General features: G+C 40.1%; 1 protein-coding gene and 1 pseudogene across 12 annotated transcripts in view; one reads left to right on the top strand and one right to left on the bottom strand.

The window, feature by feature from the left end:
• Window positions 1-22555, top strand: part of CDH13 (cadherin 13) — a 1044015-nt gene that overhangs the window by 34299 nt on the left and 987161 nt on the right. The window lies entirely within an intron of this gene.
• On the bottom strand, window positions 21253-21504 carry LOC114230906 (translation machinery-associated protein 7-like; annotated as a pseudogene).

The raw sequence follows: 22555 nt of genomic DNA, 5'->3' as shown, positions 1-22555 counted from the left end.
TTGTAGCATCTCAGTTCAACTGCTCTGGTGAATCCTGGCACCTAAGACTTTGGTTGTCCCCTGTGTCCCATGAGCCATAATCACAAGGTGAGTGATGCTGCCCAGGCTGGGAAAGCAAAGTTGACAAGAACAGCAAATCCTAGAGAAGTGTCGGATCCACTGATAATTAAAGGGCAGCTGGCACACAATGCCAAGTCTATTATTGGTTCTAGTGGGCTTGACTTCATTCCACAGGGGACAAAAGAAGTTGATAGTTAAGCATTCAGGGTTTGTGCTGGCATAAGGGAGATGGTTCTTACCCCAAAGCTACAACTCAGGGACATTTGGGTGGTGATTTTGCTTTTAGCAATAGTCTAGGCTATTTGTTTCAGTATTACCTGGGATGGTATGAAAAATAAGGATATTTTAGGACCATGCTTGTGATGCAGAATTCCTTGTTGGGGCGGGGGAGCACACAAGGCATCTGTATTTTAACAAGCTTCCTGAGTGATTCTGGTGCTCACTGCCATAGTTTAGTCAGCAAGTTAGGCCTCCTGGAGTACTCAAAGCTGTGTCATGGCCCAGCACCATCTGGGAGAAAACAGGAAAAGTCAATAAGTGCCCGTGCCAAAGGGACTCTGAGCCCTTGCTTTGCTGTATGATCTGTGTCTCTTTGGACCTTTAACAAGTTCCAGAACGTCTGTGGATACGAGTTTTCCCCTGTGGAAAGTGGAGATGATCATAGCGCCTGTTATTATCCTAGGGGTATGGAGGATTAAATGAGCTGTACTCAGGGTGTGCCAAGCACAGAGGCTTCATTCTGACTGCATTGCTCTCATTACCATTTACATCAAAGGGGCTGGATCAGCTGGGCCCACAGGCTAAGCATGAGCCTCAGATCAGAAAAAACCAAGAATTGCTTTTAGAACTTACTGAGGCTCAGATGTGAGCCATGCTTTCCAAAAGCATGACAGGAAACCTACTAGGGACCTCTCGGGAATTCCATTATTCTCTGATGGACTTTGGGCATGGTCAGACACAAGGACAGTTTGCTGGATAGCACAGAACCTCAGACCTGAGGACAGCTTCCTCAGACACCCAGTATAGACCAGCCAAGCCTTGCCCTGGCCTTTCAAACCCAGTAGGTTATATTGCCCTATCCTGCTCTTGAGAAATGGTCATGGGTATGATATATCTTATCCATGGCCACATTAATAAAGTCTAAGAAAAAATAGTGCGTCTTTTAGGACTTACCCATTGAACCTTTTATTTTAAATGACATATTCTAGTACTAGCATAATTGTAATTCTGATAACATTACTTGTAATACTGTCTTCAGTCTTTAGAATTAATTTGACTGGAAAAGTTCCAGAAGGACTTAAATGTTTCTCATTAAAAGCATTATAGATAACATATTGGACATTCTAACTAATTGTAATATCACCCAATGTAAAGCTACCCAATTAAGAGGCAGTTTCTTCTCCTGTGATTAGTTGGAAAACTTTTCCATAGGAGTATGGCCTCTAGAATCTAGATCCATGAAGCAGAAATAATTCAACTCAACCATTTGCCCACCCGCGCCCCCCCCCCCATAATTACTCTCTCTAGTGAGGGATATCCCAGCCAGGTAGGCTTGCAGACACATGTTCCGAACTCTAGCTAGGGAGTTGACAAATGAATCTCTGTAAGAGGTTTATGTGCTAAATATTTCTTGTAGCCCCTTTCGCAGAGATGTATTCTGTGGTGTTTTTTTCCCAGTATGGAAAATTCCTTGCTATTTGTATATCTTTCTTTTAAAAACTAAAGAGAAGTCATCATGCTCTCTTCATTCTCAACCTGCCTGAAGGAGCCAATACAGATGGGAAAGCAGCCCCTGTTGGGTAATGGCTGCTTGTGGCAGGCTTTCAGGTTCTGCCTGGATTTCTTGAGTCACTGAGTATATGGGGCTTCTGGCTGGACTGTCCACTCCCTGTGCCTGGGAATTTATTGGGAAGGTTTAATAAAGCAAAGCAGGGATTTGCAGCTGCCACCAGAGTATTTGACCTCATGCTGAATTGCAAATGCTCCCTAATCAGGACATTTGAAAGCCGTTTAGAGGGATCAGGAAAAAACCCAAAGGTTGTGTAGGAGAGTTAGAATAACAGTAGCTGTGGCCTGGTATTAAGGAGGAACAACTGCGTCTTTCTTCTTCCTTCTATCTACTTTCCTGCATTGAATTTTTCTTTAGGCACATATGAGTACGAAATGAGAAAAACATAACTTGAAACAAAATCAAAAGGAACAGCAACTCTGGAATCAATGAAAAGTTTACCTCTACAAGGAAGTGTGAGTTTACAGGTTGTGCAACTGTATACTGCCCAAGTTGGATGTACCTGGATGCGGCAGGACAGATGTACAGAGGACTGGCAAGTGGAAGAACAGATGGGGCTATAATTAGGGGGTGAGCTTTCAACAGAGTCTTAGAATGGACCAGAGGTTTGTGGTGTTCAGAGTATATAGACTGGCTTGTAATTTGGGGTAGTCGGGTATGAAACTTAGAGACACGTCCATGGATTTCCCTTTAATAAATCATCTCCTCTAGTAGTAATTTTTCATCAACAGGCAATTCAGTAAAAGTTAGAATTGAGCATAATGTTGCATATCATTTTACAACATCTGGTCCTAATATGTAGTAACAGCTGTTTAGTACCTGAGATATAAACAAAGCATTTTTCCGATGGGTGACACTGTTTATCCTCCTGGAGGCATAGTATCATTGAGGTAGGTCTGCTTCCCAGTGTTTCCTGTTACGGATAATAGTAGCAGCAACAATATCAATAATGCAGTGATGATTATCATATATTGTTTTACTTATATGCCAGACACTGAGCCAACCATCAGCCTTTTGTCAACATTTAATGAAGAAAAAATTATGAAGCTAGAGAGCAGCTCTGCTGAAAGTCGAACTGAAGTCTGTTCAATGCCAAAGCTTTATGTTCTTTCACAATTATAATAAATTGCTCCTAAGTAAGGCAAATGAGGAAAGGACACAACTGTATATGTCATAAATGACAAAGATAACAGAAGGGAATTCAGAAGGATTTTTAATGGTCTTTCAGAAAGTAAGGCTCATTTTTGTCATTGTAGTGTATTGCATACACCATTACCAGGTGAAGGTATTATACCTTGGTCACATGAGCCAGTCACACACACACACACACACACACACACACACACACACACACACACACACACTCTCCCCTAAAATTCAAGATGGTAACTTCTTGAGCAAAGCCACATTTATAAACATGGCTTTACAAATCTTCAATCAAAATCTTTAACATCAAATTTTAAAGAAAAGAATTATTCCTATGTACTCCAATATCAAAACAAATAAATCTTTAAAGCAAATTTCATAAAATTAGCTTTAAGATCTATAGATGCGTTTTTATTACTAACTCTTTTAACATTATTCAAATAGCATACTTAACTATAATCTTTACACAGGCATTGGTAAAATGCTAATCTTTGTGAATCCAATTGAAATTCAATACCTTAGCTTCTCTAATACTCCATTTCTCAGTTCTGTATTTGGGTTTCTAAAGACTTTAGTTATTTAGCTTTTGGGTTTTCTTAAGGCTTTATTTTTTCTTCCCATTTATGACCTATCATTTTATACAAGGGGCTATACACTGCGAGACAGACATGTCCAAAAATAAGAGAAAGAGAAAGTTATACACCTGAGAAGTGCCCTTTTATACTGTGCCTCACTAAGAAGTAAGAATTTCTTTACATGATTTTCTGTCCCACCCTCCTTCACCCTGCCACTATCACCTATTTTGGAAAAAATGACTGCACTTGTAGGATGCTTTCAAGGACCAATACCTATCTTCTCTTCTATACTCTCTCCCTTGGTTTTCATTGCTTATGTTAAGAACTAAGACTTTGAAGTGGGCAGATCTGTGTCCAGCTTCTAACTGTAACTTTCCAGTTGTATGAGTTTGGGCAAATTATTTAACTTCTTAAGCCTCAGTTTTCTCATTTGCAAAATAGGAATAAAATAGGACCAATAACAATAGCTACCCTATAGGGTTGTTGTGAGGATCTATTGAGATAATGTATGGAAACTATTTAGCATAGTGCCATGCTCATCATTAAACCTCAACGATATTGTATACTTGACTCATACATATATTTCTCTATCCTGATTTTTCTCCTTAGCTCATATATATCATCACCTTAAACTCAGATCATTGGTATGCTATGATTGCTATGATTACCCCTTCAAGTCATCTCTAATCACCATATTTTCATCATTGATATCAATGTTCTTTAAATCACACAGATTCAAAATGCCTAGTATCTTCTTATTTTATTTTTAAAAATGTTTTTATCGATTTTAGAGAGAGAGGAAGGGAAAGGGAAAGGGAGAGAGAAAAACATCTGTGTGAGAGAGAAACATCAATTGGTTGCCTCCTGCATGCACCCTGACTGGGAAATTGGACCAGTGACCTTTTAGAGCACAAGATGACACTCCTCCTATTGAGCCACACTGGCCAGGGTTAAATTTTATTTTTAATTATACTTTACATTCAATATTATTTTGTTTGTTTTCAGATGCATAGCATAGTGATTAGATGATCATACACTTTACAAAGTCTTCTCCCTGATATTTCCAGTACCCATCTGACCCATACATAGTTATAAAAATACTAGAGGCCCAATGCATGAAATTTGTGCACGGGTAGGGTCCCTAGTCCTGGCTGGTGATCAGAGCCAATCAGGGCCATTCTCCCCCTGGCTGCTGGCTTCTGGCTGCTGGCCAGGGCCTTCCTTTGTTCCACACTACCCCCTGGTGGTCAGCGCATGTCATAGTGAGCATCTGAACTCCCACTTGGTCAAACTCCCAATGGGACAATTTGCATATTAGCCTTTTATTATATAGGATTATTGACTATATTCCCTATGCTGTACTTTATATTCCTGTGACTGTTTTGTAACTGCCAATTTGTTTTTCTTAATCCCATAACTTTTTTTTACCCAGCTCTCCAACCCCCACATCAACCATCAGTGTGCGGTCTGTATCTATGAGTCTGTTTATGTTTTTTCATTTATGAGTTTTTTAGATTCTAGATATAAGTGAAATCATATTGTATTTGTCTTCCCCTGTATGGCTTATTTCACTTAGCATTACGCACTCTAGTTTCATCTATGCTGTCAAAATATTGCTAAGGGAGATATCAGAGATTTTACTGCCTATCTTTTCTTCTAGGAGTTTCCCACTAAGATTCTGAGTCTTCTGTCACTCAATTCATATCCAATCCCTTTGCCTCATATTGTGTATTCGCTTTCCTACTCACACCTCTGAAATAATCATTCACTGACTTCCATAATTTCCTCTTTTATCTTCCTTGGAAGATGTCTCATAAGCCTTGGTTCCATTCTTTTTGAAACAGTCCTTTCATTGAATTACCTAGCCTCACTGATTTGCCATTTTCTATAGACTTCCTTGTGACTTTCTTGGTAGAAGGAGATATCATATTTCACTTAAGAAAGAAAACGTATTTTACTTCTTTTGTCCTCCCTCAGTACCCAGTAAAACACCTGGCCCCAAGTAGGAATTTGACAGATGTTTGTGGTTGATTAATTTCCTTTTCCCATTATTTCTCCTCACCATCATTTGTCCCTTTCTTTTTTCATTCATTCAACCATTCATTCAGTCAGTCATTGAACACTCACTAAGCTTCATGCTCATGCAGGAGCTGAGAATACTAGCATAACAGTTCTCTCTAGGGACTCACCAGCAGGAAAGGGAAGTATCTCCAAGGTGAGAGCTTTGGGAATTAAAATTTTCAGTGCAAAAAGCATTTATTGGGCACTGACTATAACTCAGGCCCCTCAACAGGCACTGGGTTTCAGTGGCAAACAAGATGGACACAGCCCTGGTGGAACTTACAACCTAGCAATTAATTAGGTAAGGAATTCCAGGAGCCATGAAGCTTACAAAAGGGAGAATGTGACAGCATAATGAAAATGTTTTTATCCTGTCTGAGTTGGAAGGTGTCTCTTCAAGTTTCTTCTGTATTTAATCTGAAGTTTAAAAATTGGGTGTTTGACAAGTGAAGATTTGACTCTGGGTGGTGGACACTCTGTGCAATATACAGATCTTGTAACATAGAAACCCACACCTGAAACCTATATGTTTATGTTGACCAGTGTCACCCCAAGCAATCAAATAAATAAATAAATAAAAATTGGGTGTAGCAGAGCTAAGCATGATGTGTGTGAGAGGTAGAGGAAGGATGTTCCCATTAGAGTAGACAGAAAGGGAGGTATGTGGGTTGGTTTTTTGTGTTAATGAAGTCCACGGAATAAATGTTTTCTTTCTCCTTCAAACGTGCACTCTAGGTCCTGACGAGGGAGAGCAGAGTTAATTACTGTTTGTGTTCTTCTTTCCAGTTAATGATATACTTTTGACACTACAGCCCTAAAATTTGTATGATCAAAATTCTAAACAACCTTCTACTTGTAATGGGAATAGAATGAGCAGAAAATCCCCTCCCCCCAGTCACCTTAGCTTTTTATTGTGATATTGTGGCCCTTTGCATCAGTTTAAGGAAATAACCATCTTGATTGGCAGAATTGATAGCTTACATTTAACTGTTTTGTAAATTGCTCTTTAGAAAGATCTCTTTCTTCAAGTCAGACTAAAGACTTCAACTAATATTGTAATTGAATCACTTGGTTCTTATCTCTGATTTAAGGCACTTTAAATGAACAGGAGGTTTAAGCAAATGAAGAGGCATGAAAAGTGTTAGCAGTTCTTCATATAGTTAGGAAATATCCTCTCCCTCTGTCTCCACTATGTCAAGATTGAAATTCTCAGTTAACTTCAGCATGGCTCGATATCTGGACTCAAAAGTATCTTGATTCTTGTATTCCTAATTCTTCTCCAGAGAAGTCCTTAATAAGATACACAAAACCAGAGGGGAGCTGTCACTGGAGATTACATAGATGGAAGATATTTAAATTTGTAAAACATTATTGAGAAATATGAAACATGTCAGCCATCTCCTGTGCTAACATTTTTTTCAAGTGACTTATTTTGTAGATGTTCAAAGTGGGAGCATACTGGGAAGAAAAAAGATAGGAGGAACCAAATTATTTATAATTATGTATGTGTTGGCGGGACGGGGGCTGCCATCTGAGACACAAATGGATAACAAAGAATACATTATCTCTTTATAGATAGAACATGGCAATAATTGCATAGTTTCTGGCTTCAAAAAGTCATAATCTGTTAATTTGATGGATATCAAAAAAGCCATAATCTGTCAATCAGGTGTCAGAAGAAAGAGTGTCTCAGAGCTTTGAAGTGTGACGTTTAGAATGCTGCTGATACCTTTATTTTCCTTCTGATAGTAACAGGAAGAAAGGATTCAAATATTCACAGCATAGTTAGGAAGTGAATATTATTTTAGCTGTCTTAACAACTTTGCAACTTAAAAGTGGCATTGGATCACTATGCTGTATTTTAAAAAGTATAAAAATCACCCTGCAGTGATTTAAAGGGAAATAATTTCATACTAAGATTTTGTTGACATACCCATTGTACCATCGCTTTCTTGTTATAATGTGAACACAACCTGAGATTATTTTTTCATAAATTTTTGTGAGCTATTTATTACTTCTACATACTATGTGGATAAGTCCTTGAAATTTCCTGATGGGTAATGAAGAAAATGCTCTGGTCTATCAATGGAATGTCAAATTGATGGAAAGAAGATGTAGAAAAATAGAGCTTTTCCAGAACCCAGTAAGTTTGCCAGTAATAGTGAACAAAAATATCACCCTTCTCTGATAGGAAGAGAATAATTAAATGCCATAGCCCCTTGATGTTATAAGACATATTTCAAAGTTGAATGGAGTTGTATATGCCTCACTATAATTACTTCAGTTTAAGATGCTCTTATAGATACTTTATAAATTTTTGGTTAAAATATTTCTGGATTCACCTTCTTGCTCACAACAAGTATGGCAAAAGGAACATTGTGTTCCATTGCTCCTTTCCTCCCGAGGTCTTGCTAAAGTTCAAGTTGAAGAGAGAATTATCCTGCATATCTAGTTTAGCCTTTGTGGTCTCTATCTTTAACACAAACACCTAGTTAGAAGCAGAAGGTAGGGAGGGCATCAGTGTTCAGAAGCTAAGAGAAAGGGGTATTGCTTTTCCTGCAAAAATCTATTCTGAACCTTTAAGCAGAAGACTGGTTTTTCTCTTTCTCCCCAAGAACCAGCTTCCTTTGGGGTTTGCACAGACACACTCACCCTGATATTGCTCAAAAGATAGAGAAAAAGGGAAGTAGGTAAGATTTGTTAATAGCCAATCTGTGCCTGGTAGTATTCTAGTTGCTTTGTATATGAACCTTATTTTATTTTCACAATGATCTCATCCATGTCCATGGTTTTAATTTAATCTACCTGACCACCAATGACTCACACATTTAGCCCTTCAGTTTAGTCATCTCCAAGCTCCAATGCTGTATAATCCACTAGAATATCCCAGTTAACATCCTTATTTCATGTCTCAGAGGCATCTGCACTCAACATTTCCCAACCCAATATGCAGCCTTTACTCCCATACCTCGTGGCTTTCTATTGTTCCCTACCTCAATCCACAGCATGATTCATCCAATTTCATTCTTCCCTCATTTTCAAATTTAAATCCTGCCTCCTAAATATATCAGGAATACATTTGTTGCTCTCCATCTCTATCACCAGCACTCTAATATGAGCTACCATTATTTTTTACCTTGATAGCAACATGGCCACCCAGCTGGTCTCCACATAGTCCCTCTTACCTTCCTTCTAATTCTTCTCCCCAGCCAGAGTGATCCTTTGAAAGCTTTGATATGATGCATCTGATCATGCCAATTCTTTGCTTAAAATTCTTTAATGGTTTTTCATTGCTTTGAGATTTAAATAAAAACAAATCTTTGACATGAGGTACAAGGCCTTGCAAAGGATCAACTTAACTATTCCAACTGCTCCAATCTCCTCTGACACCACTGTATACTTCATACTACAACCACACTGGTCTTTGTTTGGTTGCTGAGACCATCATGCTCCAACGCCTTTATACTAACTGCTTTCTCTATCAAGAATCTACCCATAACCTATTCCTGAGCTTTCTTCCTAATTCAGACTCATCCTGAGGTCAGCTCTACTGCCAATCTAAGACCAGACACTCCTTTTATTATCTCTTGTAATGCCACATATCTCTCTTCCATAGACCAAGTAATAACCATCATTTCCATTTTTATATGGTGAATTTGTGATTAGTGTTTATCGCCCCCTGAAACTCAAAGATATACAAGGGCAAGGTCTTTAAAAATTATTATTGAAGGCCCACCACTTAACAGAGCTTGGCACTTTAGATAACTGTTATTAAACTAGAGGCCTCATGCACAAAATTCATGCATTGGGGTGGGGGGTCCCTCAGCCCAGCCTGCGCCCTCTCACAGTCCAAGAGCCCTCAGGGGATGCCCGACATCTTTAGCACTGCCGCCACTGCCACTGCAGTCGCAAGCTGTGAGCCCAGCTTCTGGCTGAGCAGCGCTCCCCCTGTGGGAGCGCACTGACCACTACAGGGCAACTCCTGCATTGAGCGTCTGCCTCCTGGTAGTCAGTACGCATCATAATGACCAGTCATCCCGCCATTCGGTCAATTTGTATATTAGCCTTTTATTATATAGGATAACTAACGAATAATGACTGAATTAAATGATGTATGGGTTAGATAGATAGAATTAGACCCTTTTAACAAATTAGGAAATCAGAGCTCACTCTAAGTGAGATCATAGAGATATCAGGAGCAGGATTAATCCCAGGGTCATAAAACTTTAAGATTATAATATCTACAGTAGTGCTGATAATTTTTTAAAAGATCCTCTGATAACACTACACTAGCTGTTTTCAGTTTGACACTACAGTTTTTTCCTTATGCACATGGAAGTTTTTGAGGGTAGGACCTAGACACTCTAGTTAGAACAATACATTTCCTCTTCTGTTTTTCACTGTTTCGATGTTTTCAAGGTGTTCCTATTAAGGCTTTCTTCAAGTGCCAAAACTGATCCTAGTGAACGTGGCTGCTGACCTTGTTCCCACACATTTGTCATCTCAGAATGATTGTTGTCTGCTTGGTCCCTGTTGAAAAATTGGTTGCTAATATGATCAAGGAAATCTATAGTTGCAAATCTAGCATAATTTTAACAAGTCGTGGTCAGAATAGCAAGAAGCATTGCATGGAATTCTTGCATGAAAATTATTCATTTTCTGTCATCTTTGTCCTTTACATTGGCCTCACAAGTCGCCACATAAGCTATCCAGAACCAAAAACTTTTTTCCTTTGAGAAAAATATTTGTATTGGATGGGTGAGTGCATGGGTGGGTGGGTGGATGGATAGATGGATAGGTGCTTTATATTTTTATCTCAATATAGATTACAGGTCTAGGACCAAAAAGAAGTGAGATAAATCTAGATTACATTTTTTAAGTTGGTTTAAAATGCAATGCATGGTAGACAGAATTTTTTTTCCTTAAAACCTCTATTTTTACTTACATAATTGCTCCAGTTGTACTTTTAACAAGGTGTGAGAATTTCCTGTTTACTTATCTGCTTTTGATTTAGAATGTTCACTCCTTAAGGGCAAGGATAGGACTGTTTATCTTCTTATCTCTGAAGACTTGCATAATCCTGGCTGGTCCTAGATACTCAATATTTTCTTGAATGAAATATACCCTTCTCATGATGACAATGAAGCATGTTGGAAGCATAAGTGACTGATTAGAGGGGTGTATCTCTGTTTATTTTGCTTTATTGAGAAATATTTGCATACTCTTGGTGAAGTCAAGGGCACATGACTATTTCTGTGCAATAGTCAGCCCCGCCATTCCTTGGGGAGTAGAGAGTTTAAAGAGATAGCAGTGTGTGCAGACTTCTCCAGGAAGATCTGCGCCACTCTCTGAGGAATCTGTATCTTAGGCAAGGAGAGCCTATTAGTCACAACAAATATTTACAAAACAAATAAACTCTCCATCATCCTTGATTTAGCCTGCACTCACCCTAGAAAGCAAAGCCTAATGGAAGGGTTGTTTGATTCCAAGAATCAGGATGGGGGGATGGCAAAGTAAGACAGGGAAAGAGGGACAACTTATTCAAAGGGGACAGATACAGGATAGTAAACAATATTGGCAACCAAGACACTCCCTTAAGACCCTGAGAGAAGAACCACAGAAAGTACCTCAAAAATGTTGATCTCTAGGAAAGTTTCCATCCCCATTGGTCAAGCTTGCCCATGGGGTGTCAACTACCTATCATACTTAGGCTGTACACACCATGCGGTTTCCCTGGGCATTCCATTGCAAGGTGTCTGAGAAACCCCAGGGCAGAATGCAGGAATGGGAGGTGCAGCTAAGCCCAGGTGCTGGCTGTGAACCATATGCTGGGAAGCATGTGGAACAGGGTGCAAGAAGTGTCCAGCACAGCCTACTAGTTTAGATATGTACGTTAATGGCCATTTATGAGGTTCCACATCCTCCTAGAATGGGCTTATGAGCCTGGAAGGTTAAGGCCTGGTAGGATGCCAGAGGAGAGGCACTGAGGCAGAAGATAGTCCTGAGCATAAGGTCAAAATAATATAGTGAATATGAACCAAGGCTCTGGCATGAAATACTCCTGGTTTTGAATTCATTTCTGCTGCTTCCCAGCATGAACTTGAGAACATTATTTAGCCTGTCTAAGTTATAAGTGCATCATAAGAAAAATGAGGTCACTAATGGCAAACTCATACTATTTAAGTTTTGGGTCTTTTATAGGTAGAATGTATTCATATGTTACCCGAATAACTGGAAAGAATAATACTATGTTTGAACCAATTTAAAAATGAATCTGGAACAGATTTGTAACAGATATTTCAAAAAGAACCATACCACCCGGCCAGTGTGTCTCAGTGGTTGAGCATTGACCTATGAATCAGGAGGTCACAATTCAATTCCCAGTCAGGGCACATGCCTGGGTTGTAGGCTCTATCCTCAGTAGGGGGTGTGCAGGAAGCAGCCGATCAATGATTCTCTCTCATCATTGATATCTCTCTCTCTCTCTCTCTCTCTCTCTCTCTCTCTCTCTCTCTCTCTCTGAATCTCTCTCAATGTCTCTTCCACTCCCTTCCTCTCTCTCTCGAAAATCAATCAATACAAACATATTTTTTTTAAAAAGGAACCATACCATGCATGGTGGCCTTCTTGCTAGTGATAAAGAAGAGGAGGTAAGCACAGGGGTAAAGAGTGCCCCAGGGAATGAAGGGCACAGGATCTATGGAAACTTGCTTCTTTCCACATTCCCTACTGGGAAAGAATATTGGTGCTAGTGTACTTCAGCCCTAGCCATCACTGGCTCAGCATCTGGGAAGAGTCTGGGCCAGCAGACTGGACTCAGATAATGCCATGAAAAGCTGTTAAAGACCAGGAGAGAAGAAATCAACGCTAGGGTGAATGTGGGTTAACATAGTAGTTGACATTTATTGGGCCCTATTCTGAGAACTTTCTGCATAGATCGTCTAGACAGGTAATTCACATTTTACATCTCATGAATCTGAGGCTTGGAGAGATTAAGTAATTAGCCCCAGGTCATGTGCTGGGAGGTGCAGAGCTGAGAACTGAACCTAGAAAATGTGATTCTAGATCCCACCTTCATAATTGGCCTATTGCAATGCCTTCCAGCAATTGCTGTCTGGTTCACATCTGGTCTGGGAATGGGGATAATACACAGGGGTTCAGAATATTTCTCAGTTCCAAAGTTGTGAATAGGCATCATGAAATGTGCTTCAGTGATTGAGTAAAATACTGATGAGTTACCCTATCATTGGTTATTATTGTATTAGTTAGGGTCCCAGCAGGAAAGACTGGCACACTAACTGGAATAACTTGAAGAAAGTTAAATAGACTATTTAGAAAGATGTAATATTTGGGGAAAACTAATGGAGGATAATGCAGTTCTTGAAAGCTATCAGCAACAGGAAGCTGTTAGTTTGTTTAAGCCTGAAATTGGCAAGAGAGAGAGGGGCCAACAGAACCTGGAGAGAAGCTTAGGACCCTTTGACAGCAGCCCTAGTCTTTGTAGGGGGACACACTCACTTTCCCAAGACCAGACAGGCAGGAAGCTGGAGAAAAAAATACCTGAACCATGCTTGCTTTTATCTTATAGCTTGCCATTAACTTCCATTAACCAAACCTAACCAGAAGCTAGAGAAGAGAGCTAGAGAAGGAAGCAGCTCACAGTGAAGACGGAGAAGAGTGACAGTTGATCTGGTATGGCAAACTGGGTACACCCAGCACTATGTCAGTTTGCAAAGACATATTCTTGGGGCACTTCTATGATGTCCAAAAATTGAGAGAGAGTACAGTCCTTATAATAGGACATTATTCAACCAGAAAAAGACTGAACTACTGATACATGTGACAATATGAATGAACATTGACAACATGATGCTATGGGAAAGAAGCCAGACACAAAAGGCCACATAGTATAGATTCCATTTATATAAAGTGTTCAGAACAGTCAAATACAGAGGAACAGAGAGTAGGTTGGTAGTAGCCAGTGCTCAGGGAGGAGAGAATAGAGAGTGATGACTAATGGGTACAGGATTTTTTGGGAAAGGTGATGGAAATGTTCTGGAACTAGATAGTGGTGATGGTGGTATAACACCATCCTGTTAAATGTCACTAATGGTAAATTGTGTGTTATGTGTAGTGCCAGGGGATTACCCACTCCCAGGAGCCCAGCCAAGCAAGGGCAAGAGTCAGTAAACACCAACCTCTGTGCCCTCCAGGTGAGCGTACAGGGAGGGTATGCTCCTCACCTGCCCCTGAAGGCCCTAGCAGGCTTGGTCTCCAGTTGCCTATAGTGGTTAACTGAGAGCAACAACCCTTTACTCCACTTTCCCCTCCTTGTCTCATGTCCCCCTCACCTACTGATTCTGCTTACACCTTCCAACACAAGCTCTCAAGCCCTTGTCTGAGGATTTATATCAATTTAAAAATAATAATAGATAACATGTCTTGAATCCTTCTTATTAAAATATATATTAAAGGAGACTGTCTTACGTTCATTTCCCCTCTTCTAGTCCCATGATAAAGCTGTCTTCCTGTATCTGGCAAATAATGATCACTGGTTCTTATAGCTATAATAATAAAAATGTAATATGCAAATCGACTGAACTGCCGAATAGCAGAACAACCATCTGGATGTCCTTCCGGACGAAGCCGGGGCTGCGAGGGCCAAGGCAGCGGGGTCTGCAAAGGCCTACTCTTGTATGAATTTTGTGCATAGGGCCTCTAGTATTCCTATAAACAGGATTTCCTAGGGAGAGTGTCAGAAGTGCAGATTCTCAGACCCCACCCTCAGACATGCTGATTCAGAAAGTCTGGTTTCAGGGCCTTAGGATGTGCATTTATCAAGCTCTCAGGTTATTTTTTTTTTAAGTTTTTTAATTTACTTTTTTAGAGGGGGAGCAAGAGAGAGAAATATTGATGTGATAACAAAATATCCATCAGCTGCCTCTTGCACATCCCCTACCAGGGATCGAGCCTACAACCTGGGCATGTGCCTGACCAGAATTGAACCTGCAGCCTTTCAGTACATGGGATGACACACAACCAACTGATCCACACCAGCCAGGCATCTCAGGTTATTCTTACGCAGAATAGAATAGGAGCAGTGTCACTGAGAAACACTGGACAGTGGGCTCATGAGAACTGAGAGGGGAAGCCACTTAATGCAGGCATTCATGAGTATCTGCCCATGTAGTATTATTTCTGTAAGTGTGATCCCCCAAATTCTTTAGGGTATGTTCTCTTAAACTGATAGAGTCTACATCCAAGTTAATTTCAGTATTTAATAATCATTAAGTAAAGAGAGGGTGAAATATCTACACTATTTAATTACATAAAACATGCTTCTGGCAAATTTTCCCCTTTGGAAATTCAAATAGGAAGTCTCCCAGGATCAAGGTTTTATTGTTGGAGGTGGACACAAAGTAATTGAGCTTAGCTAATGGAGATAATTAATTAAGAAATGGATGTGGTCACTTCTAAGAAAAATACTGTAAGGATCTCCCAGAGGCTTAGCCTTCTGCTCTTGTTATTTTCAAAAATCAGTGACATCTAGAGATTCCAGTGTTTACTCTGAATCATGGCCCCACCATGCTTAGGAATTGAGAGGGCAAAGAACAAGCAGTTCCTGCCCACAGCTCAGCCCAACCCTAAGAGCATCTGGGCTCTACCTGCAGGAAATAGTTCCTGATTCGACCTGAGGTTCAAGTCCCAGCTCTCCACTTATTCGCTCTTTGTACTTAGCCAAGTTATTTTACTTCCATGGGGCCTAGTGTTCGTATCTTAAAACCAGGAGTTGTAATTATAACAACAGAAATGAATACTAGTGAAACACCACCCTGCAGGAAAACAGGTTATGAATCAGAAGATGCTGCCCTGGTGCGGTCTTGCTAAACTTTCTGTCAGGCTTGTCTCAGGCAGCTTTAGCCTACCAGGCAAACCTTGTGTTCATCCCTTAGCTCATGGAGATGTTTGACCAAATCGAGAGTGCTCACTGTATCTAAGTGTCATTTCAGATGCATGGACCAGAAAGTGATCTTGGAAGCAATGGGTTTGTTATTTGCTTGCTGAGGAACCCTGGGTAAATTATTTAACCACTCTGAGCTTCAATTTATCAGATATAAAAGTGAGAACATTGATTTCTTTATAATATTATTATGATGATTCCATGTGATGACTTGAGAGAAAGATTCCAGCTCAATATTAGTAAGTTCTTGCTTAGTTAAACAAAGACATTGCATATGGGGAAGCCCATTGCTTCTCTGTCTTCACAGAAAAGTATCTGCCTCAAATTTGTAGAATTGGAGAGAGAGGAGAAGGGGCTGACTCCTATATAATACATGTAGATGCTGGGGAAAGGTCAGTAGTTTACCTGTGGCAGGCAGACCAGGTCCCCTGTTAGGGTAGATTCTGACACTAAAACCACTGTAAGAGAGAAGTTAGCACCCATGGACAGAAGGATGCAAGGGTGTATAGGAGAAGGTAGGATTTGACACAAAGAGTAACTAAGTCCTTAGCCTGTGGGGCACTGTGCAGTGGGATTTTCCAAATGTATAATAAGATGTAAGTGGTATCAGACCAGGTTTACTGGTCTATGTAAGATGAAGAGGTCATTTGCAATAGAGTTGCTTGCCATTTTGATCTCAGCATATCAAAACTGTGGATCCTAAAACTCTGTGTTTAGGTGCTTGGTTTTGGGGGCAAAAAACCTGTTCCCAGCAGGGCATCCAGGACACAGCCAGAGGAAGCAGTTACTGACAACTATGACAACATAATCAAAACATCAGTCATTAGATGGGATCCACTAACTGGCCATCTTAGGGTTGGGAGCAGAGCCAGGCAAATCCTCTTGGACACAGACATGCTTGGGATTGGGTTGACAGAATGAGTTCACCTGTTAATTGTAACACTGCAGCATTGCAATGAGGGATTTAGGCTCTCAGTGGTCACAGAGCTGTATGATAGCAATGATCCAAGCACCGAGGTGAGACCAGTGTTTGCGACTTCCCCTTTATGTGAAGCTGGGCATAACTGGACTTCTGCCTGGAATCTCTACAGTTCATAACCCTGGCCAGTTGCGTGGCTCTTGCCTCATGTGGATAAGCCAATGGGGTCTTCTTGTTCAGCACTGTATGACCTGTCAGTCCCCACCCCCGCCCCCGTGCCTCTCAATGGCCGGATATGCCACCCCGAGTCCCGCCCCCAGCCTCCGTCCCAATCGTGGGTGTAGCGGAGTGATGGTTATTTGCATATTACCTTTTTATTAGGTAGGATACCAATATGCAGGCCTACATAAACAAGATATGTGCTATCAATTCTTCATTAATATGCACTGCTGTGTATACTAGCATGTGTTAAAAGGCATAATTACATTCCAATATGTATTTAGGCATATTTCTTGGAAGGACAGGAGTAGGAAAAGTCCTTTGTTTTGGTTATTGATCAGAGGTGCTGTCGGTGTCATAAAGCCCTCAGTAAAATTCCAGTAACTAGATTCTGCCATCCCTTGATAATTTTATTACTCTCTTGGTTCAAACGCCTTATCTGTGACTTCCTGGAATACACCAAGGTACAGTGAAGACCTGGATTGAATTGTTGTCATTTATTTACTAAATGCATGACCTTGAGCAAATAGTTTAAATGAACTCTGAATTTTAATGTCCACACATGGGTAAAATTAAAACTAAAACATACACTTAAACAATATGATCATAAAAATTCAGTGACCGGCACTTAGTAGGTGCTCAATAATACTTCCCCTCAATAATTTATTCACAAGCACATAGAAATATTTATGCTGAAAAATTTACTTGACAACTAGCAGTTATGGCTACTTTTATAGAAAATGTCTCTGTCTTATAATAAAAAATAGCATTTGGCTCCAAGCAGATGAGATTGAACAGAGTTATTTGAGCTACTTATAATAAAATGTGACAGGCAGACTTTGGTATTTCACCGCCCCAAGTTTCTTTTTTATGGACTTCTCACTATCATTGCCACGTTCAGCACTTTTTTCTGTGTCAGTGTGATAGACAATATTCATATTCTTCTTGGATAATTGCCTTTTTAGCTGAATCAATGCCTTGCAGGCTTGAGAAGGTGGCTGTTTTATCTCAACTTTATTTATCTTATGATTATACTAAGACTATTAAACGGAATTTTCCCTCCTTCCTCTCCTCCTAGGCCCAATTCCCAAACATCCTCTCAGACATCTCTCAATACTTAGCCCTTTTGTAAATTTTCCCACTGCTATGCCTCACATTTCCCAAATATTTACCTTCTCTGGCAGAATTCCAAATTTTAAATAAGAGCCTGATAAATGAGAGAACAACTAGTATGATTCATTCACTCATTCATTCAAACACATTCTTTGAAGGTTTATAGTGGGAGGATACAAGAGGGAGGGAGAAGGTTGCCAGTATCCCTCTGTATACAGAGGGTACAACTGTTATAAGTTCTGAAAGTTGAAGTTCCTATGAAGGCTTCTCGGGTATTCTTTATGAGAATAATAAATGCTTAAAAGTGGCTAACCATGAAGGAAAGTTTCTCTACATGGAGACGGGAGGTGTTAGAGGAGTTAAGTACCCAAGGCTGAGGGAACAGCGTGTACAAAATCCTGATGGCCAGAGAAGGTGTGGTGTATTTTTGGAGCTAAATGCAGCTCAGTGGGCAGGAGTCTGAAAGAGGGCCCTGGCAGGCAGAGTCCAGACTCTAGGGGCCTGTGGACCTTGTTGCACATTCTAGACTCTATATCTAGGGAAATGGAGATGCCGTGAAGTGAATAAGCAGGAAAATAGCACCATTAGAGAAGGATTCACTTTCACCAAAAGCTCTGTGGTTGTAGGGTAGGGAATGGATTGGAGATGACCAGCTTGGATGTGGGGCTGTAGCAATATTCAGGTCAGATGTGATGGAGGCTTGACCTAGCATGGCTGCAGTAGAAATGGAGCAAGGTAGAAGGCATTTTTATTTACTTAGGAGGTAAAATCCACATGAAACAGCAATGAATTGGATATGGAAGGTGCAGGATAAATGGACATCAAGGATAACATCTCAGTTTCTGGCTTGCCTTACTGAATGGCTGGTGTTCCTTGTCATTGAGCTGTTAGAAAGCATTGAAAGGAAACCAGATATGGGGAGGGATGGTAGTTTCCTCTTGTATGTGGCTTTAGTTTTCTAGAGCGATTAGACTTCAGGAAACAAATGCTGAACCATACTTTCAATTTATTATTGAAAGTATTACAGATGTCCCTTTTTTTCCTCATTAACCCCCTCCACCCCGCTTTTTGCTTACACTTGCAGAGACCCCAGTTGAAGAGCAAGCATTTCCCCACCAGTCTATACCAAACATGCCACATCATCTATTATAGGTTATCCAAACAGTGAATGCCTTGGTCTTACAGAGGTCTCTGGTATACTTTTCCTCCTCCCTTGCTGCTGGAGAAGCTAGAGGAAGTATCTTTCTCTCTGGATGCCGTAAGAATTCTAACCCTTCCTAAATGTGTGTTGGCAGCCTTCCCTTTCCTGTCACCTATGTAATATCTTAACATCTTCCTGCTTTTGGAAGTGATAGTTTAGTGTTTTGATCTTCTGAACCAATGAATTCAGGTAAACAGGCTTCCTCTCACAAGCCAGATCCTACTAAGTGGTGGTAGTGGCTGCCCCTATGTGTATAGAAGATTATGGAGCCATACCTTGGCTTAACAGGCAAGAATTCTGGGGTTAATTGGTAGTGTCTGTCATGATCCCAAAATGGGAGAATGGTGTCATATGAGCCATTCATTTTTGTTCCTTCTTTACTGCTTCCCAATTGCTAGTTTACTTCTTTAATCTACTGACCTATCAGATATCCCACACCTTTCTTCAGTATGTGTTCTTTGGATATTTCTGTACTCCTTCAAGTACACTATAAATTATATGACAACAAGGATCAATTTATCTGTTCCTAATTTTTGGTCTCCTCCTTAGCACTTGGGTGCCCAGAGGGGTTTAATAAATTATCTTTAGCTCTACTTTCTACCATTTCCTCTCCCTTCAAGTTGTCTCTATATATCTCCCGCCAATGGCAAGGTTAGCATGTGGCTCCTGAGCTGAGTGGGAGGAACTTCATCTCTTGTCCCTCCCTTGTGTGTGTTGCTCCCAAGGCAGCTTTGGAGTTAGAGTCCAGTAGAGGAAAATTTGGCAGTATTGTGGGGTTAGGTACCCTTTGTCCAGACTCACTCAAGCCTCTTAGCTCTCTTTTCAGGCCTAGGAACTGCTGATCTACATTCAAAACCCCTGTCTGAACTGTAAGAAGCATGATTGTTAAGTCATTGATTGATTCTCCATCGAGTTGGAACAGCAGGAGATGTGAACATGAGGGTGCGATGCTATACACTGCAGCCTGACAGAATTGAACAAAATAACTTTTGGATTTATAAGAGAGTACATTTAATTTTTAACAGATAATATACAAGATATTGAGTGACATTAAACACAGAGTTAAATCAACCATAACTCATTTAAAGCAGCCTTTCAGATAAAAATCCCAAATCTACTGGCCTACCAAATATATTTCTTACACACATTTTTCAATTTCTTTCCACAACACTAAACCTTTCTAATGCTTCTCTGGGAGTTACATTCCCCGTCCCCCCCCCCCCCCCCCTCCGGCCAAGCTTGAAATAAAGGTGACATCTCCTCTCTTTGAAATAGGATTGACAAGGGGAAACGCCCTGATTTGTGATTGTTAATCCTTTGGTGACCACAGACCCTTTTGAGATTCTGTCGAAATCTTTGGACTGCTTCCCAGTCAGAAAAGAAATGGTGTAAACATTTACAAACACATTTTGCACATAATCTATTTGCTACATTTAAGATTGATTCCATTTACAATCACACCATAGAGTATAAAAATAATCCTTACTAAAAAGCAAGTGTTACTCTAAACTTTTCAGATAAATTATTAAGATTTATTTCTTAAAAAATTAGAAATAAACATAAACTATGAAAGTTAAATAAGAAGTAAATCTATGTTCAAAAGTAAAAATTAGTGAGAACACTGTTGATTTAAAAGTGTAAGATACTTTAATTGTCACAAGGTCTTTGGTATGGCAATTAGGATGTCATCTTCAATAACCAGTCAATTCTACACCTTCGATTTTGATGGCAACAAATGTGTAAACAGACTAATGTAGGTGGCAGCAACAAAATCAGAACTCCCATGGATCACTTCACCAAAGAAATGTAGGCTGGTGTCAAGAAAATTGGGTTATAAGACTCTTCCCATTCTTATTTCATGATTTCTTTGTTCTTAGGACATTTGGGTCAGCTATGAATGAATGGTTTTAATCATTTGATGCTATCTGTATTAATTGTTTAATGCTGGCATAAAAATTACCCCAAATTCCATTGGGTCCAAAATTATTTATTATCTCAGAAATAGCTTTAACTAGGTGATTCTGGATTGGAGTCTTTCATGATATTGTTGTCAAGATGTCAGCCAGGGCTGCAGTCTCATCTGAAGGCTTGACTGTGACTAGAGGATCTACTTTTTATTTTTACAAATACTTATTCTTAAATGTACATCAGGCTCTAAGACAACACTTCATTCTAACTATAGGTGGCAAAAGATGTTATGACAGGGAATCTAGATGTTAAAACAGGAATAGAATTAAGGATCACTATTGCCCCAGGCAGAAGAAATAGTTTACTTTTTGCCAGATTTCTTAATTCCACCTGTGGCCAGGAGTTCCTTCCCCACAGCCTTTGCTTTTACCTCCTTGGGTTTCTTCTGCTCCTCTTTTTGCTTTTGCTTGAATTTCATATCTAATCCATCTCCTTGGCCTGCTTCTTGGCTTGCTTCAGGGGCCTCTTCTTACCACCTTCATGGCCAGACATGGTTCCTTCTGCCCTTTCCCCAGACCCTGCCACCAGAAGCTCTGGAGGATCTACTTTCAAGATAGTGCCTTTACGTAGCTATTGGCAAGAGGCCCCAGTTTCTTAACACATCAGCCTCTCCATAGGACTGCTAGAGTATTTACACATGACAATGGACTTTCCTTACAGTGACATTTCTAATAGAGAGAAAAGCAGGGCAGCAACCAGAATGGCTTTTATGTCCTAATCTTGGCTGTCACACACCATCACTTTTCTTACACTCTACTTACTAGAAGCAAGTCAGTAAGTCCTGCTCCACAATTGAAGGTAGAGGGATTACATTTCACCTCTTGAAGGAGAAGGGTCAGAGAATTTGTGGACTATTTTAAAACCACCACTCTGTGTTATTAAAGAAAGAATTGTACATTCATGTTTCAATTTTAAGGTGATTTGAGAAAAAGTTAACTATTAGAACAGTTCATCCTTGTTTCCAGATACTGAAGATGAAGACATCTCTTTGCAGAGAAAATAATGATTCTGGAAGATTGAAGCACTGGTAGAAATGAGAGTTCTAATTCCAAGGCTAAGCCATCTCTATCTACCCTCTTTAGTGTTATCTGACAAGTGTGACTAGCCTGTGGATCTCAGGCATATGTTTGTATTCAAAAGCCAAGATGAAAGCTGGTAGGGATGCCTGAATCTTAATGAAGACTGAGGCAAGAACAGTTTTCTTAGGTGTCTTCTGCAGGTGGTGAGTGAAAAGGAAGAAAGCATAACATATCTTGCTGTGTAATAAAACCTTAGTAGCATACGACAAGTAGCATTTATTGCCCATGCATGTGGGTCAACTGTCACCTAGGTAGCTCTCCTTGTCTTGGCTGGGTTTACTCAGATGTTGGAGAGTCAGCTGACTGTTTGCTGATCTATGATGGCCTCAGCTGTGATGACTGAGGTTTCTTGGCTTTGCCCCATGACTCTCCCATCTTGTAGCATGTTTAGCACTGGCATGTTCTCAAAGTAATGGCAGAGGCACAAGAGAGCAAGTACAATCATATTAGTGATTTTCAAGCCT

This window comes from Eptesicus fuscus, chromosome 21 (genome assembly GCF_027574615.1).
Source record: "Eptesicus fuscus isolate TK198812 chromosome 21, DD_ASM_mEF_20220401, whole genome shotgun sequence".
Taxonomy (NCBI): domain Eukaryota; kingdom Metazoa; phylum Chordata; class Mammalia; order Chiroptera; family Vespertilionidae; genus Eptesicus; species Eptesicus fuscus.
Note: the sequence above shows the minus strand (reverse complement) of the source record. Positions and strands in the feature narration are given on the sequence as shown.